The sequence below is a fragment of the Nomascus leucogenys genome, chromosome 23, assembly GCF_006542625.1.
Source record: "Nomascus leucogenys isolate Asia chromosome 23, Asia_NLE_v1, whole genome shotgun sequence".
Taxonomy (NCBI): domain Eukaryota; kingdom Metazoa; phylum Chordata; class Mammalia; order Primates; family Hylobatidae; genus Nomascus; species Nomascus leucogenys.
The window spans coordinates 18,122,957-18,137,232 of NC_044403.1; the positions used below are offsets into that span (position 1 = coordinate 18,122,957).

The 14,276-nt window shown below is 37.9% G+C and overlaps 1 protein-coding gene across 1 annotated transcript in view; it reads left to right on the plus strand.

Annotated features, from left to right (window-relative positions):
• The window catches only part of EPS8 (epidermal growth factor receptor pathway substrate 8), a 177,220-nt gene that overhangs the window by 58,993 nt on the left and 103,951 nt on the right, over positions 1 to 14,276 (plus strand). The window lies entirely within an intron of this gene.

A 14,276-nucleotide genomic window follows, 5' to 3' on the forward strand; every position in this document is an offset into this window, starting at 1 on the left:
CCCTAATATAGTACACACTACATAGTAGGCACTCAGTAAATCTTTATTCATTCTTTCAGGAGGCAAAGCAGGAACAGATTAACTAATTACCAGCTCAGACCAAGTTAAGAAAAATAAAGCTACAGATTATCACTTCAAAATTTGCCTCTTTTTGCCATCTCACAATTTTAAGGAGTGCCCACTATATCACTAATATCTCTGGCAAGAAAGCATTCCATGTGTATGTATGTAAGTGTGTATCTTCATTTTTTGCTGTCACCACACAGACATCAGGCTTTTTCACAAAATCTGACCCCCTCCCTTGACCATTTTTTATAACCACCCGACATGTATCACTACAGAGCTTTTGTTCTAGTCCTTTTACTTGAACTTTGGCAGATATTTGAACTCTGCTGAGCCAGTGCTTTCCTCTTCAGGGATTTGTTTTTAAGATTTTCTTCCTTGCCAACCACAGAGACTGAATTTTATATCCCACAGATGAGTCTGAGATTTCCAGCCCCCTCCATAAATCCCATCACTCTGTCACTCTTGACAGTGTAATTATCCTTTTTGTTTCTTGCTGCTTTCCTACTTGTAATCTTTGTTCCTCAACATGTCCTTCATCTGAAAAAAAAAGGCCCCCAATCCTTCTTGCTTTGTCAGCTCTTTAATTCTCTTGTGAAATAATCCTCAGATATCAGCTCCCCACAAAGCCTTACTGGAGGAGAAGTGGCAATTTGCTTCCTTAAATCTTTCTGTCTATTCAGTTTTCATGAGTGACTAATAACTAGCCATCATATAAAAGTCTTCTGATCTTATATAAGTATGATTTTTTATTAGATTTATGTTTTGTTCATTGTTTATGTTGTTCAGTGTATGCATGTGCTATGTGTACACTTTTAATATGTGTATCTATACCTGTATTTGTAATACAGATAAACCTAAAGGCCAAATTCTGCATCTTATTTTTGAACCAATCAAGCAGCCTACTGACATGAGACAAATTTCAACAAATGCTTAAGACACACATCTGATAAATATATAATAAAACTTGTATGTTGACAGAGCTTGTAAATTTTTTAAATTCATATTTCTCCATTTTTTTGTTCATTTCTCTGTTATTTGATGATGATGAATCAGGATTCTTTTAATGAGATAATGAGATCTTTCCAGGTCTGATGTCCAAGGTTGATACTGTGGTGGTGAGTGAATCACCATATGATGAAGACCCACTGTGTCACTGTATTTTAGAATTTTCAGTAAGGTAACAAATGTATGAGAATTAGGCAGGACAATGTAAATGAAGTGCTGTGTAAACTACAAAATGTATTGCACACCCACACAGATTTTTTTTTTTTTTTAGTTTTTTTTTTTTTTGAGACGGGGTATCACTATATTGCCCAGGCTGGATTTGAATTCCTGTTCAATTCTCCTGCTCAAGTGATCCTCCTGCCTCAGCCTCCCAAGTAGCTGGGATTACAGGTGTGAGCCACTGCAACCAGCTACATGGCTTTTCCAGAGATCTCTGAGAGTGATTTCAGGTGATACACAGTTAGTGGTATGAGATAAAGCACATTGCTGCTAAAATTTCAGACAGTCCCCATAAACAAGTAGAAATTGCTTCAGTTATATAGCAGGTAAGTATCAGATTTGCTGGCTTATCCTGATTTATTGACACAGATCTGTGGACTAGTGGTATCCTACTGGAATGCAGAATGACATTTACCTTGAATAAGAAAGTGGCTTTTTTTTTTTCCTAACAAGATACCTAGGAGTGAGTGATCTGTGGATGTTGAATTTTTTTCATTGTGACATAATTCCAAATGACAAAGTGAACTGAAGACTTACTATTTTCATGCATTGTATGCTATTTTAAGTTTTGGAGAAAAGAACTTTGGAGATTTTATTAATCTGTTTTTACACTGCTGATAAAGACATACCCAAGACTGGGTAATTTATAAAGAAAAAGAGGTTTAATGGACTCACGGTTCCATGCGGCTGGGGAGGCCTCACAATCATGGCAGAAGGTGAAAGGCATGTTGTCTTACATGGTGGCAGGTAAGAGAGAATGAGAGCCAAGTGAAAGGGAAAACCCCTTATAAAATTGTCAGATCCTTTGAGATATATTCACTACCATGAAAACAGTATGGAGGACACTGCCCTGTGATTCAATTATCTCCCTCCAGGTCCCTCCCATGACACGTGGGAATTATGGGAGCTGTAATTCAAGATGAGATTTGGGTGGGGACACAGCCAAACCATATCAGAGATTGAAAAGTTTTAAAAGTAAAGTGGGCCGGGCGCGGTGGCTCACGCTTGTAATCCCAGCACTTTGGGAGGCCGAGGTGGGCGGATCACAAGGTCAGGAGATCGAGACCACGGTGAAACCCCGTCTCTACTAAAAATACAAAAAAATTAGCCGGGCGTGGTGGCGGGCGCCTGTAGTCCCAGCTACTCGGAGAGGCTGAGGCAGGAGAATGGCGTGAACCTGGGAGGCGGAGCTTGCAGTGAGCCGAGATCACGCCACTGCACTCCAGCCTGGGTGACAGAGCGAGACTCCGTCTCAAAAAAAAAAAAAAAAAAAAAAAAAAAGTAAAGTGATATCCATACTTGCAGATATTGAGATGTCTGTAAACAGTCTCCCTTACAAAATAGAGCAATGCCAAGATAATTTGTGTGGGAGATATGCATATGTATATCGTATGTCTTTCTAAAATATTCATACATAAGACTCACACAAAGTGACTATTTAATATGTACTTATTATACCATAACAGTCAAAATTTGAAATAGAGCTGATTTGAATTAATTTTTATGATTTGACAACACAGAAAACTTTGATAAACTTTATTCATATTAAGAAAAGCTACTTTTTCTTTCTGGATCTAAGTCTCATGTTTACCTAATGTAGAAGTCTTTGAAAGAAGACTTTTTGGTGATATTTTACACATACCTTATACATAAAGTACACAGTTTATCCTGGGAGTCTCAGATGAGGATTGAATATTGACATCAAATTCTGAAAGTTCATAAACCTTAGGATTCACTGACACAAAGGTGATGTTTTTATTTCATATTAAGAAGCCACAGAATTTTTCTGTTAAGTCAGTGAATACTAGAATATTCCAAGTCAATAAAAGATTAAGAATAATGACAGATGTCTCTTTATAAATGATGTAATGATACTTTTGTACTAGTATAGTTAACCTGTTGGTTATCTTCAAACTTAGTTCTGTATTTGCAGTAAAAATTAAGGTGACCTTCTGGGATTTGAGAGGTAGCATGAGGTTAGTGGGTAAACTTCATCTTCTTAAGTATAAAATGACTTTACTTAAAAGTTGATCAAAAACTTCTGGTTTTGGATTAAGTATAATTAGAATAATCTATGGAGGTATACAGAAAGGATTACCACTTCATGAGATTTATAAAAAGAAAAACAGATGTGGTTTTTAACTTAAGGATGTTATTGAGAATACAGAAAGACATAATCTATAACCTTTTTGAAGTGTAGATATAGAATAGGTCTACATTAATTTTTTAAATTAGAACTTGACACTGAAAACGTAAATCCAAGATGTATGTATATTTTGGTCTTGAGGAAAAATCTTATGCATATTTATACCTTATACATATACAATGAAAAATCCACGCTGATGACTAACAAATGATTCCTATTGATCTAAAAGGAAAAAGATGAAAAATCAGCAAGAAAATATTGAAAACTTTAAGAGAAATGGTTTTAAAGAAAGGGTACCATCACTACTAAGCAAAGAAATAGTAATTTTTTCCTCTATCAGATTGAAAAAGATTTTTTTTTTTTTTGAGACACGGTCTCATTCTGTTGCTCACCTGGAGTGCAGTGGCACAATCATGGCTTAGTGCAGTGACACAATCATGGCTTACTGCAGCCTTTACCTCCCAGGCTCAAGTGATTCTCCCACAGTAGCCTTCTGGATAGCTGAAGCTATAGGTGTGTGTCACCATACCCAGCTAAGTTTTTGTATTTTTTGTAGGGATGAGATTTCACCATGTTTCCCAGGCTGGTCTCGAACTCCTGGGTTCAATCGATGCATCCCCCTCAGCCTCCCAAAGTTCTGGGATTATAGACATGAGCCACCCCGCCCAGCCTTGAAAAATGTTTTTTGTTTTGTTTTGTTTTGTTTTTAAACAAGTGATGATATCCAGTGTTTTGGTGAGAGTGTGAGATAACAGAAAAAAAAAAATCTACTGGTGACTGGGTGCTGTAGTTTGAATATGTCAGTCTACAATTCATATTTGAAACCTTATCTTCAATGTGATAGTATTAAGAGATGGAGCCTTTTGGAAGGTGAGTAAGTCATGGAGAGCCCTCATGAATGGGATTTGTGCCTTTATAAAAGAGGTGAGAAGGAACTGTTTGCCCCTTCTGCCATGTGAGGACACTGCTAGAAGGAAGGCGCCATCTTTGAAGGAGAGAGCAAATCCTCACCAGACACTGAATCTGCTGGCGCTTTGATTTTAGACTTTCCAGCCTTTGCTGTGAATGGCAGCACATCACAAATTACCCAGCATAACGCATTTTTGCTATAGCGGTCTGAATGCACTAAGACAGAGTGTAAGTTGGTGTAACATCTCTGGAGGGAAATTTTGACAGTGTATTAATAATTTAGAGATGGGCATATCCTTTTACATAGCATCTTCTTTAGAACTTTACATTAAGACAACATTCTGGAATAGGCATAAAGATTTATGTTCAAGGATGGTAGTTGCAGATTGTCTTTTATTTTTTAGCTGCAGATTTTTATGATAAATATTAGCAGTGTACTGCTCAAGGAAAGATTAGTTACATAATTTTGCGGGGTGGGGGGGTAACTGTTTGAAATAGGCTGTAAAACAAGCTTGTCCAACCCGAGGCCCAGGACAGCTTTGAGTGCGGCCCAACACAAATTCATAAACTTTCTTAAAACGTTGATTTTTTTTTGCGTTTTTTTTTGTACCTCATCAGCTATTGTTAGTGTATTTTATGTGTGGCTCAAGACAATTCTTCTTCTTCCATTTAGCCCAGGGAAGCCAAAAGATTGGACACCCCTGCTGTAGAAGGCTTCAATGAGAAATCATTCATAGTACGATGGTCTTTTTGTTGTGACTTCTCAGGATACTTTGAGTTAAAAGGTTATAAAACCATAGAGACAGTAGCCCCTTTGAAAAAAAAAAGTATGTATGCATTAAAAAAAACTTGAAAAATTTATAAAATGTGAAAGCATTTATCTCTGGCTAGTAGGATGACTCATGATTTTTGTTCTTAAAATATTTTTGTATGTTCTAACTTTCTGCCACGGATTTACTTTTATGATCAGAAATAATATTTGCAAAATACAGTAAAAATTTTAAAAAGTCTGATATTTGGTGCTGAATGAAACACTAGAAATCCTGCAGGCACTTCTTATTTCTATTTGTTGTAGTAAAGTGTGCTTTTATTACTTTTAAGTTTTCAGGAAAATCCTTTTAACTTGATGCACAAGACAAAGGCAAACAAGATTGTTGTCTTTCACAAGAAATGGAGGATAAAATGTACTATTCCAAAGAAGGAAAGCTGATGGGCTGAGATGTAGAGCAGTGTGCCTTCTAACTGGAGAGCTGCCTGGGGGTTTGGAGATGAAATTTTCTGTCTATTGGTTCACGGAACTGGCTGCTTCCAGACGATTACTTTTTTGTTGAGCCCCACGAACCTCGTTCTTTTAGCTGAGTATTATGTAGTTTTTCCAGTATTGCTTTCTTTCCCTCATTACATCTAGGAAAACAGTTTGGAGATGAGCTACTGGAGTTAAAAAAATCTATTTGGTTTTATTTGTCAATTAAAAAATCTATTTGGTGTGTGTTAGGTTTATTTTTGTGAGTGGGGAATGGCATATGACTGTATATTACAGACATGGGTGGGTTTCCCACAGATTGTGAATGGGAAAAGTTTGAGTTACTCTGTTGTGGTATTTGTGTTATAGTATTTTCTTGCTTTCGTTTCACTCTGAGTATATGTGGACATATTTTTGATTGCCTTTACCTATTATGTGCCAACTATTGTACTAAGTGCTGGGGATACAGTGGTAAACAAAGGCTGGCCCTTGCCCTCAAAAGTATGTATTCTAATGGGACAGACAGGGCAAAAATAAATGACGTGCAACATCACCAACTGTAGTAAGTGGTAGGGAGAAAATAAAAAATAAAAGCACACAGAGATTAAGAGGGTGGGTTAGGTCTGGGGATAGATAATCTCATACAGCACTTTAAATATCTGGGTGTGCTTCTTTGAGCAAGTGGTAGATAAACAGGCTTAAAGGATGAGAATTGCTAAGAAATGGAGAACTTGAGTTTCAGGCAGAGGGAGCAACATGCCCAGGGAGTCCAGGGCTGGGGCAAAGTGAGCAAGGAGGTAATAGAAAGAAGGAAAGAGACAAAGCTGAAAAGTGAGGCAGGGGACAGATCCTAAAAGGGCTTTTAGGTGACAGTAAGAGGCTTTGATTTTACTATGACTGCATTCAGACAACACTGAAGCGTTCTAAGTAAATAACATGACCAGATTTAAGGAACACCCCATTTTATGATCACTAAGTGTATGATTATTTGTAACACTTAGCAGAATGTGACTGTCAATGAACCTCTTTTACAGTATGCTTTGGTTATATTAGTAGTGTGACCATTATGTTCTTAGTCACCCTGGAGTAGAGAAGAGTTATAGTTGGGCATGATGGCACGTCTGTAATCCCAGCTACTCATGAGGCTGAGGCAGAAGGATTGCTTTAGCCCAGGGGTTCAAGTGTAGCCTCAGCAACATAGGAAGACCTTATCTCTTAAACAAAGAAGTTACAATTTATGTTACCTCATCTGATCCCAAGTGTTATCTAGCAAGGGGGAAATATTTGAATTATTTAGAAAACTCAGATGTGACTTTTTAAATCTACCATTTATTAATTATAATTAATCAGGTACTATGCCATACTCTTTTCATATATTATTTGAAAATAATATGTGAAGAAGATGCTATTATTTTCATTTTATAGATAAGCAAACAGATTTAGTAATGTGGCCAAAGTTGTATAGCCTTAAAGTATGGAGTTGGGATATGAGCCTGTTTTGTACATGAACCTGAATTCTTTACAACTACGTTCTACTGCCTATACTGATGATTTGTTTGTCACATAACACTAAATTGTATAGCCAGGAAAATAATTAAGGTTTAGATTTCAAATCCATGGCTTTTTGGCCATAACATACCACCTCTTGACATAGTTGGTTTAATATGTTTTTCATAGCCCCAGGTCAAAAATAGAAGGGGATTAGATGCCATTTTTAGAATTACAATTAAGAGGTCTTAAACTATAATCTAAATAAAGATTTAAAATGGGTTAGGAGAATAAGCATTTTATCAATTGAAAATAAACTTGAAAGGGATCCTTAATATTTTGCCCCCCCAGGGTAAACCTTCACTGCACTAACAATTTTCAGCCCAAGGCCGTAGCTAAATTCTACTACCTGGGCAAACTCTAGTCCAATGATATTCAAAGAAATTAAACCATTTTAAAAACTGATATATCCTCTGGCAATTTAATATAAGTGTATCACCGTGGCATTCAGCTTCAGATCATGTGTTGCTGTAGTATCTTCTCTTTATATGACTGCATTTCTGTTATGTGTCACTGACACGGCTTGTCTGATTTCAAGCCCCTTCTATCACTCCTATTTATTGGTAACATACAAGCTTCAAGGATCATTTGATGTGCAAATTTAATTGCAGGTTTTACTTTTAAAGGATGACATAAGCTATATCATTTTAACAACTATTTGCACAGCTTTTTCTAAACTGCTACTCAGAAAACAGGCATTTTTATTCTGTGTATTGTAATGCTTCCTGACTTGTCAAGGCTGCTTGCTCAGTAATTAACTGATATGTAAGTATGTATGTATGTGTATATATATGTATGTTTATATATGTGTATATATACATATATATGATGATGTTTTGCAGTGCTTCAATAGGTACATGCTTCGGAATTAAACTTGGGCATTTCCCCTGATTTTTTGATAAGAGGACACCTTATCAGCATTCACAGTTCCTTTTTGGTATTTACTGGTTTGCCCCTTTCTCTTCCTTCCTTCCTTGCTTCCTTCCCATTGCTATATAGCACATGATTATAGATAGGAGAGGTTAAGTCTTGCTACCTAGCTAATGTGATAATTTCCTGACAGTATTTCCGAGTTAAGGTAAAAATACTCCAGAAAGGATTGATACTTCTGTAAGAAATGCCTTTTTTTCTCTAAATGGCACTTAAGAACCCAGAAGCACTCATGATTTTAATAAACTGAAGTAGTCCTGTCATTTTTTTTAGAGTTTAACTTTTTGTGGAAAGGACAGGCTTTGAGGACAACATTGTAAGTTTAAAAATGCTGTTTTACAAGGACCTTCTAGACAATTCTTTTGATACGCATTCACCAATATGTCCAGCTAGCTCATTTGGTAGAATATGAGACTCTTTATATGCACTCAGCAAGCTAATTACAGGGGATGGGAGTTCCATTTGAGCCAGGTGAAATGAGGAAAGTCTAAGTAAAATCTTAATAATTATGGGAAATATTGATACTACACGCCAAATGCTTTCATTTTCCCTGCTTCAATTCTTTGTACCTATTGTGTTTCAGCAGAGTCTGTATTTAAATGGGAAATTTTCAGCAGAAATGTGAGGTTCCCATAAATATTGTTACTCAATAATTTGTAAGGTGAATTTGCAGATGTCCTCATGGTGACTCATAATTTCTCCTTATTCATCATTAGGTTTTGTGGCTATTTGGTTATTTCTTTTTTCAGAAATTTTATGTTGAAAAGTGTAAAACTGCTAGTTACTGTGTTTTAGCCAAAATCTAATTAAACAGGTTTTCTCCTTTTAAATTTGAATTAGGAAAATGTTCTGGGGTATTGGATCTGAATGAGACTTACAAATTGGTCTCATTGGTCTCATTTTACAGGTGAGGAAGTGGAGGCTGAGAGAGGTTAAGTTACTCACCAAAGGTTATAGAGCTATTAAGTGGCAGACTTGGCACACAAACACAAGCTTTTGGTTTCCTTGTGCTGAGGTCTTAACACTTTACATCTAATCTTTAGTTATAGGACATGAATGGAAATGAGAAATCACTTTTTCCCCCAATTTTTTTTGTTTCTTGCTGGCTTTTTAACTGAAATTGCCAAATAAGATCATGTCTTATTGGAGCTGTACAGTGATTTTTAGGTTGAAAGTGACATTTAAAATCCATAATCAAATAAGTTGGTGTGGTGTTTCCCTTAATGCATTCCTAAATATTGCCAATTTAAGGCAAAACTACCATTTTGTTCGTTTATATTCCCTGTTGCATAATTTTGCAGTACATCTTTCTCAAATCAATATTTTCCTAACTTAGACTACTAATACCATCTATACACTTAATTTAAGTATGGTCTCACTCTTCTAAATAACTTATGGAAAGAACGTATAATATTGGTCCTGCTGTTTATATTTATTCATGCCAAGAAGTGTCCATTTCATTTTCTTTTTCTTTCTTTTTTTTTTTTTTTTTGAGATGGAGTCTCGTGCTGTCACCCAGGCTGGAGTGCAATGGCGCTATCTCGGCTGACTGCAACCTCTGCCTCCCGGGCTTAAGCAATTCTGCTGCCTCAGCCTCCCAAGTAGCTGGGATTACAGGCACGTGCCACCGCACCCAGCTATTTGTATTTTTAGTAGAGATGGGGTTTCACCATGTTGCGCAGGCTGGTCTTGAACCCCTGACCTCAGGTGATCCACTCGCCTTGGCCTCCCAAAGTGCTAGGATTACAGGTGTGAGCCACTGTGCCTGGCCCCCTTTTTTTGTTTTTTTTTTTTTTCTACCTTTAATCCTAGCTCTACAGCCAAACAATAGCTTCAACCCATACTGACTCATTGAATGTTTTAACAAATTCCTGTCATTTACATGCCATGCATGTTTGTCCTTTTGCATGACTATAATTGTGGTTAAATATGATTCTCCCAAAGATGAGTCATATTACATCTCCTGTCCCTCTCCAGGTAAATTGTTAAAGCATTTGATTGATCATTCTATCCATACGGATTTAACTAGCTTAGCATGTATGTAATTGAAGTTTGACAATATGTAGTTTAGAGTATTTCTTTAGAAACTTATTTTGGGTTTCTTACTCTCACTGAAAAAGGTATTAAAGTTAGGAGAAGGATTGGTTTAAAGAAGACAAAGCAGATAGTGGATCTTGTGAGAAGAAAGAATGAAGGACCGATGAGGAATTGGGGTTGAACAATACAGGAACTGAAAGTGAAATTTTGCTTATACTTCCAAGATGAATGGATTGTGACATTGTTGATCGATTCTGCTTGGTTGTCCTAACAATTTTTGTAAGTGACCTCACATCATTTTGGATCTGATGATCTTAGCTGACAGATTATGTTACAGCCTATTTTGTCTGCCTCTATATTTGTAGTTACAAAGTATGGGAATGTAGGGCAAGGTTATCAGTAAAGATGTGTGTGTGTGCAATTTCCAGCTTCCTTCAAGAGCTTTGGAAAAAAGTGCAGTAACCAAATCTGTCACATTCCAAATATATAATATTTCATGTGACTACTTCTGGTAAACTGCCCTATCGTAGAAAACAAGGAATCAGCAAATACCCATGAGCTTTGCTTAGAATTGTCCCACATCATTGATATCCTGTGTGTGCATATGAATGACTATGGATGGTTTCAGTCCATGCCATTTTTTTAATATTTGGACAATGATTTGTCATATATCAGCCTGTGCCAGATTAGCCTTTCATAAGACTTCATTAACATCTTTACTGATAGATAATTCAGGAGCCAAAGGTATATCAGAATTTTGTTTAACAGCAGGGTATTAACTGTACCTGTTAACTTATTACTAGGAAACTGTCTATTTCCAAGCAGCAACATTTTTTGGCATTTGGCAGACCTGTGGACCATTTTTAAGAGACAGTATCTTAAAAATGACAGGGATTGGAATTGGGACACTCTCTCATTTCTTTCAGCTCTCAAGTTTAGTGATACTTTGAAATGTTGGGTTGGAATTTTATGATTATAGTGTTTATTTTGATTATATTCTTCATTTTGAAGGGTTTTCTTCTTGCTACTTTTAATACTGATTTTCTCATTGAGGAATTATATTAGTACTTTCTGCTGTTCTCTCCATTGGTTTCAAGACTTAATATTATTATCCTCTTCTCACTCCCTTCAGTTTCTGTGTCCTGCCATGTTTTTTTGTTGGTTTGTTTGTTTGTTTTCCTAATGTCCTTCTGTTGCAGTTTGGGTTCCCCAGAAAGCAGATTTTGAGATGGGAATTAGTGCTCAGGAAAGATTTTTTTTTTTTTTTTTTGGAGACGGAGTCTTGCTCTGTCGCCCAGGCTGGAGTGCAGTGGCACAATCTCGGCTCACTGCAAGCTCCGCCTCCTGGGTTCACGCCATTCTCCTGCCTCAGCCTCTTCGAGTAGCTGGGACTACAGGCGCCCACCACCACGCCCAGCTAATTTTTTGTATTTTTTAGTAGAGATGGGGTTTCACTGTGGTCTCAATCTCCTGACCTCGTGATCCGCCCGCCTCGGCCTCCCAAAGTGCTGGGATTACAAGCGTGAGCCACCGCGCCCGGCTGGGAAAGTTTATTAGAAAGTGTTCTTGGGGGCCAGGTGTGGTGGCTCACACCTGTAATCCCAGCACTTTGGGAGGCCGAGGCCAGCAGATCACCTGAGGTCAGGATTTCAAGACCAGCCTGGTCAACATGGCGAAAACCCGTCTCTATTAAAAACACAAAAAATTAGCTGGGCACTTTGGGAGGCCGGTGGATCACCTGAGGTCAGGATTTCGAGACCAGCCTGGTCAACATGGTGAAACCCCATCTCTATTAAAAACACAAAAAATTAGCCAGGCATAGTGGCGCACACTGGTAGTCCCAGCTATTCAGGAGGCTGTGGCAGGAGAACCACTTGAACCCAAGAGGAGGAGGCTGCAGTGAGCCAAGATTGTGCCACTGCACGCTCCAGCCTGGGCAGCGGAGTGAAACTCCATCTCAAAAAAAAAAAAAAAAAAAAAAAAAGAAAAGAAAAAATAATAAGAAAGTGCTCTTGGGATCAGCCCCTGTGGTTGAAGGGAAGGAAGGAAACGCTATTGGGCCGAGGGGGATGTTGGGCTGCCATGTAGTCTCAAAGAAGATCTGACCCTGTGGGGTGCTCCAAAGCTGAGAGGGCTCCTCACCCTTGTCCCCAGTTGGAGAAAGGGGACCAAGGCTTTGTCTTCCACATGTCAACTAATCTTTGGATGTGGGCTTCCCTGGGAAGGGTGTGTGATACTGGGTGAAGTGAGGCCATCCTGAAAGAGCTGATAATTGAAGGTTGTCTGCAGGCAGCACTACAGCAGTTGGGGAATCAGTCCTTCCGTCCTGAAAGGAGATGTGGGTGGCATGTCACAGTTTCCATTCAATCTTTTTTGCAGGGGTGCTGGAGATGGGAAGGAATGGCCCAAGGGATGGGTCAGAATTTTCAGGAATAAGGAGTTGCAGCATACAGTGGTCAGGAGCTTGAGAGATGGTAGAGAACAAAAGTGGATGTAGAATAGGTTCTGCCAGACAATTGACTTCTGACATTGACTATTGCTTTTCTAAATACATTTTAAAAATTCTATTTATAGTGATTCTTTTCCCTTTTAAAGTTATAGAAACCTGATGAAAACTCTGAGTGCAGTATACAGAGAATGTTTTTTTTTTTAACCCATTTCCCATTTGCCCCAAGAATACTGCACTGGCAACAAGCAGCACTTTTTTATTCAAAGTGGGAAATGGGTTAAAGAGTTCGGTCCTGCTCAGTCACACAGGCTGGAATACAGTGGCGTGATCATAGCTCACTCCTGGGCTCAAACTCCTGGGCTCAAGCAGTCCTCCTGTCTCAGCCTCGTGAGCAGCTAGGACTGCTGGTGTGTACCACCACGCTTGACTGATTGCTGAATTTTTTGTGGAGATGGGGTCTTGGTATGTTGCCCAGGCTGCTCTTGACTTCCTGGACTCAAGGGATCCTCCTTCCTTGGCCTCTCAAAGAGCTGGGATTACAGATGTGAGCCACCGTACCCAGCCTGTGCCATATCTTTATTCAAATATAATTTGGTTTTATAAAACATACAGAGTTTTTAGTTTATGTTCTTTATAGGCTCTTTTTTCTTTCTCCATTTCTTTAATAATTTAAATATACTTTTTTGGCGTCTTCATATTAAAAATTAGTTGAGCACTCAGTTTTCTGTTTGACATATTTGTTAATAATCACAGTAAATAATTTTCTCACATATTTTATAATCTCTAAATTTATAAGCTCATCTTCAGTGGGGATTATTTTTTGTTTTGTTTTGTTTTGGTTTGGTTTTTCTATCCAAAGAAATCCTATGGGGACTTGTTTATCTATCATCACTTTAAAATAGTTTTGTGTTTGTTTCTTCTAGATACTTTAGAGATTTCACTGGCCCAGGATCTAATTCCTTAGATTGGAGATTCTTAATTTTTTTACCTAGGAAATTCTCATACAAATAAAATTCAAATTTCAAAACTGTTGTGTCATAGGTTTAGGATTTTAATTTCTTAGAGCATTTATAGCATTTCCCCTGTCCTCTTCACCCAGATTCTCAGAGACAAGCTCCCTTGAAGTCTTAATATGACTACGAGTGAATTTCTCCTCCCCTGACCCCACCACCACTTTTTAACTATGAGGATAGATCTTTGAAGACAGCCCTGGTTTTCTGGAAGAATCTCAGTACCGACTTTTTACCTCATGTGTGCCCAGGGCCTCCCCTTCTGTCCCTGCATAAGTATCAGGCCTGCTTTAGAGTTGTGAAGGTTTCATGGGGCTGGAAATCCAGCAGAGTGCTTTCTCTCTTGAGGGAGCACTTTCTTCTGTTCTTTCTCCTTCAAGGGGCATGTTGTTACCAATTTCAGTCTATACTTAAGTGCTAAAGAGACTCCAGTGATTATCCCCATAGCTCCAGTGTTGGCCACAGCTGACAATGTATGCTTTTGTGCTTACTCTTTTAGCTATCAGTTCTGGCTTTGGTTTAGCATCAGGGAATTATCTTTTTTGCAAGTAAAACTACGTATTTAATTTTGTTACACTTATTTTCTTCTTTTCTTAGTGTCTGTAGTGGGAAGTCTTCATGAGCTCAGTTGACCATATTTCTGTACCTGGAATTCCCATAAGTTACTTATTAACTACCATTTCTCAGATTCTACCCCTCTAAAATGGGAGTAAT